Source organism: Eulemur rufifrons, chromosome 5 (assembly GCF_041146395.1).
Source record: "Eulemur rufifrons isolate Redbay chromosome 5, OSU_ERuf_1, whole genome shotgun sequence".
Taxonomy (NCBI): domain Eukaryota; kingdom Metazoa; phylum Chordata; class Mammalia; order Primates; family Lemuridae; genus Eulemur; species Eulemur rufifrons.
The window spans coordinates 27447249-27453060 of NC_090987.1; the positions used below are offsets into that span (position 1 = coordinate 27447249).

At 36.9% G+C, this 5812-nt stretch overlaps 1 non-coding gene across 1 annotated transcript; it reads left to right on the plus strand.

Moving 5' to 3' along the window:
* The first annotated feature begins 1324 nt into the window (after positions 1 to 1324).
* On the plus strand, positions 1325 to 1431 carry LOC138383526 (U6 spliceosomal RNA). The gene has a single exon (XR_011233596.1). It is a non-coding gene; the product is annotated as a U6 spliceosomal RNA (small nuclear RNA).
* The last annotated feature ends 4381 nt before the right edge of the window (positions 1432 to 5812 follow it).

The following is a 5812-nucleotide window of genomic DNA, read 5'->3' on the forward strand; positions in this document are numbered from 1 at the left end:
TGTCCCAGACAAAGCAATATAAAAATACAGGGGAAGAAGCAAGGCAGAGTCTACACAGGAACCAAAGCCAGTGCTGTTAACCCCTTGCATATAGAATTTGGCCAATGATATTACTATATGAAGGCAATAAATGAGCATTATTTAAATAAATATGAATGGCTACTTTTTGTTTGCTACATATCAATTCTCTCTTTTAATGAAATTCTTTGCTGCAAAACATTAAGAAATAGCTGCTCCTTGGGCAATCTAAGTAGAAAGTTGAAGTAACATTGGCTAAAGCAACTACTATGTGTCACATTTACTTAAAATAAACACTGTACTTTACTATACTTTGATTCAATGGGTATTATTATCACTGATCTGCATCTGATTAAGCTCAGAATCAAAGACAACAAAGCTAGTCAGTGTTTGAGCCAGGATATAAACCCACACATCTCCGATTCTAAAGCCTATGCTGTTTATTTTATGTTCTACTGTTTTACGTGGCTTCTATTTCCAGCTGAAGCATAACACATCTCAGCTACTAAAACCACATTGCCTTTGGTGCAATCCCTCATTCTCTCTTCGTCTTATTCTGTTTCTATGCTTGTACAAGAAGGCAGCTGCCACGGGAATGGAAAAGAGCATGACTCTGGAAGGAGACCAGCTACATTCACACTCCAGCTCTAATTCATACATGCTCAATGAACCTGGCCAAGCAAAGTAACTTCTCTGAAACTCAGGTTTGTCATCTATAATGTGGGAATAAAAATGCTTGAACTAGACCTGGTGGGAGGATTAAGCACTTGGTAGACAATAGGTGTGAAGCAGATATTAATTCCCTTCCCTTTCACTGTCAGTTTTCTGGCTCCAGATTGGATACAATCTTCCTGCTTTGACCTTGTGTCTCTCTTCTTAGAAAATCCAATTCCATTCACTTAGCATCTGAACATAACTGACATAATGAATACGTGTTGAGTGAATGAAAGTCCTCTTCAAGGCTCAGATCAAATGTCCTGAGGATTCTGAAGCCCCAGCCCAGCTCTCCTTAAGAGCTGTGTGAATGCCTTATATTCTCACACTCGTTTATGTACCTTCATTAATGTTTACCATGTCTGTTTCTAGCCTTTCTCAATAAACATGTTTCTCAAGAGCAAGGACCATGTCTTACCTTTCTTTGTAAATTTAGCTCTTACCAGGTATCCTGGAATATTTATTTGACAGCTTATTGTTTAAAAGATATAACCTGAATCATTATTCTAATATAAGTAGTTAACACTGATTAATCTTGCCTGTAATATCTCTAGAAGTATTAGAAAATATGATGAATGCAATAGGGAGATTAGTGCTCAGTTCAGCAGCGCATATACTAAAATTGGAACTATACAGAAAAGATTAGTGTGACCCTTGTGCAAAGATGACATGCAAATTCATAAAGCACTGCATATTTTTAGCCAAGGTATGGAATCAACCCAAGTGTTCAGCAACAGATAAATGGATAAAGAAGTGGTGGTACATATACAGAATACTATTCAGAATAAAATTCAGAATAGAATACTATTCAGCCATAAAAAAGAACAAAATCCTGTCCTTTGCAGCAACAAAGATGAGCCTGGAAGGCATTATGTTAAATAAAATAAGCCAGGTACAGAAAGATAAATACCACATATTCTCATTCCTATGTGGAATCCAGGAAAAAAAAATGATCTTCCAGAAGTAGTGAATAGAATAGTGGTTATTAAAGGCTGGGAAGGGTGAGGGCAGAGGATAGGAAAAAGTTGTTTAACAGATACAAAATTGCAGCTAATCCCCAAAGCACAAACAACCAAAGCAAAATTGGACAAATGGGATCACATCAAGCTAAAAAACTTCTGCACAGCAGAGGAAACAATCAACAAATTGAAGAGACAACACACAGCACGGGAGAAAATATTTGCGAACTACCCATCTAGCAAAGGATTAATAACTAGAATATACAAGGAGCTCCAACAACTCAATAGGCAAAAATCAAATAATCCAATTAAAAATAAGTAAAGAATCTGAGTAGACATTTATGGAAAAAAAAAACATATAAATGACCAACAGGTATATGAAAAAATGCTCAACATCTTTAGTCATCAGAGAAATGCAAATCAAAACTACAATGAGATATCATCTCACCCCATTTAAAATGGCTTTGATCAAAAAGACAGCATTAACGAATACTGGTAAGGATATGGAGAAATGGTAATCTTCATACACTATTAGTGGGAATGTAAATTAGTGCAACCACTATTGCAAACAGTATGGAGGTTCCTCAAAAAACTAAAAATAGAACTACCATATGGCCCAGCAATCCCAATGCTAGGTATATATCCAAAAGAAGGGAATTCAGTATATCAAAAAGATATCTTCACTGCCATGTTTATTGCAGCATTATTCACAATAGCCAAGATTTGGAATCAACCTAAATGTCCATCAGTGGATGAATGGATAAAGAAATTGTGGTACATATACACAATGGAATACTATTCAGCCATAAGAAAGAATGAAACCCTGCCATTTTCAGCAACATGGATGGAACTGAAGAACATTATGTTAAGTGAAATAAGCCAAGCCGAGAAAGACAATCTCGTATGCTCTCACTCATATATGGCAGCTAATTATTAAAAACAATTGATATCATGAAGACAGAGAGTAGAATCATGGTTACTAGAGACTGGGAAGCGTGATGGGGAGGGAGGGATAAAGTGGGGATGGTTAATGGGTACAAAAATATAATTAGTCAGAAAGAATGAACGATATTTTATAGCACACCAAAGTGAGTATAATCAACAATAATTTAAGGTATACTTCAAAATAACTTCAAGAGGAAAATTTGAATATTCCTAACACAAACAAATGATAAATGTCTGAGGTCATGTATACCTCAATTACCCTGATTTGGTTAATTCACATTGTATGCCTGTATCAAAACATCGCATGTACCCTATAATTATATACAATTATTATGTACCCATAACTATTAAAAATAAATTTAAAAAAATCACAGCTAGATAGGAGTAAGTTTTAAAGTTCTATAGCACTGTAGAGGAACTACAGTTAACAAGAACATATTACATATTTTCAAATAGCTGGAAGAGAGGATTTTGAATGTTCCCAATACCAAGAAATGATAAATGTTTGAGGTGATGGATAAACTACCCTGATTTGATCTTTACACATTGTATGTATCAAAATATCACTCTGTACACCATAAATATATATAATTTATTATGTGTCAACTTAGAAAAGGGCATAACCACTTTGGGCAACAGTTTTGCAGTATCTTATAAAATTAAACATATGCTTACCGTATGACCCAGAGATTCCTCTCATATGTATTTATACAAGAGAAATGAATACTTATACCAACAAAAAGGTTTATCCAAGAACATTCATTGTAGTGTTGTTCATAATACCCCAAACAGAAAAAGATCCCAAATATCCATTGACCAGAGAACAGTGCCAAGCTGTGGTATGATCATACAATGATTACTATTCAATGAAGAAATGGGAAAAACTACTGATACATGGAATAACATGGATGCATTTCAGAAACTTTCTATTGAGTGAAAGAAGCCAGACAAAAAAGAGAATATACTGTATGGTTCTGTTTGTATGACATTACAGAAATCGAAACAGCAGTTGTCTTTGAGGTGGTACAGAGTGGGACAGACTGGAAAAGGGCAGGAAGGGAATGCTGTAGGGAGATGGAAATGTTCTGTATCTTCATTAGGTGGTGATTATGTAGATGTATACCTTTGTCAAAATTCATTGAACTGTACACTTAAGAGGGATGTGTGTGTGTGTGTGTGTGTGTGTTTTGGTAGAGTCAGTTGTTGCCCAGGCTGGAGTGCAGTGACATCATCACAGCTCACTGTAACTTTAAATTCAAGGCTCAAGCCAGTCCTCCTGTCTCAGCCTCCTGAAATGCTCGGATTACTGACATGAACCACTGCACTCAGCCTAAAAGCTGTATATTTCATTGGATGTAAATTATGCCTCAATTTAAAAGAGATAATATAAAAATTCAAAAAAGGAGGTTAATTAAAGAAATATTATCATCTAGCCAGAATATATTAGTTTGCTTACCTTTACATCATAGTTCTATTCCATATTTGTATAAAAGTTATATTTTGAACAATCCCATGTTTAATGATTTGGAGTGGAAAATGTGTTGAGGGTAGATTATCTACAGATATCTTTACTGTACATTGGTTTATAAAATGAAGAATTTTAAAAAATAAATGATGCCCCTAAGCAACTCCTTAGTAAATACTAAGTTTCCACAAAATAAGACTTACCATATATTGAAAATTCCTGTAGATTCCAAGGAAATATATATGTGTGTGTGTGTGTGTATATATATATATATATATACACACACATTATATACGTGTGTATGTGTGTGTGTATGTATATTGTGACCAAAGACAAAGAAATAAAACAAGACAGAACCCGCCCCCTGCCTCGTGAGGGTACTCACATTCTCACACTTCGGATCCAGCTTGGAGGTGGTGGTCTTGGAGCTGCTGGTTTGTTAGATGAGCCCGGAAAACTGATGCCTTTGTCTGTGTTTCCTCAGGAAACTGTAGAAAAGAATAAGCTCTAGTAATCACCACTATACCCTGAGACATAAACTTGCTTTTGAATAGGGATAGGACTCAGTTATTGCCTTTAAAATGGGGCCCGCCAACCTCACCTAATTGTTTTGAGAATTCTTTGAATAGTAAAAATATTCTCCAAATAAAAGAGTTCATCGCAATCATATGGGATTTGAGCTCAATGCAACACTCTTTTCCCTTTCAAAACCACTGAAAAACATTTTCACTGCATTTATAAAATACAAAAGGAACCTTTTAAGGTTGTTGCCTTCTAACATTCCCAATTTGTTCTCCTCATCCTGCTCCTGGTGGCAGAGGACAACTTCCCACTCCCCCTTCCTCTTCATTTGCCACTAACCATCCTTCAGATGTTAGTTCATAATTACATGATATCTTTATTGGTTCTTCCAGGCTTGCTTTCAGCTTTCGATTAATTATGCAAACCCCTCAAGTAGCATTTTACCTCCCAAACGTGGCTCTGCCACCCTGGAACCCCTCAGGAAGGTGGCTGACTACTTTGTCCCTTCAGAAACCTGGCCCTGCTGGAGGGACATCCTGTCTCTGAGAGGACAGCCCTTCTCTTTGGGCCGAGCCAGAGGGTGGGACCCAGCAGGAGCCAAGGCTGATTTCTATTTCCCCTGGAAACACTAGACAGAACGGGGAGGCTGCCCCATTAAGTGAACTTGCAACCCCAGTTGGCTGTCACCCCTGGGAAAGATGATTCACCCCTAGGATAACTCATTACTTTCCCTTAACCTTCCTGTGTTCTCAATTTCTCCTTTTTTTTATGGCAAATATAAAGTGGTTAGAACTCCCACACATTTTTCCTTCAGTGGCTGAAAATTGTTCATCTCTGTTCAGGGTTTCACCAGTGATAAAAAGCTTATTCTACATATTCTCAGACAGCAAATGCAGAATGCACCTAACGTGGCTGCCCATTGCACTGACATTCTGACATTAGTATTTAGTACTTAAAGGCGAGTCATGTCTGAGGGAGGGAGCCCGGTTAGTTCTGTAATGCCCTGAGACAGTCCTGTATCTCCTGCTGCGGGTCCTGACAGATCTGATAAAGGATCGTAAATTACTATCTGTTGAAATATATGAATTTAATGGATTCCATTAATGCACACCTGCACAGAAGAGATTTCAGGAGCCCAAAGATATGATCAGTCAAACAGCTTTAATAGTTATTAATTACAGAAGTGGAC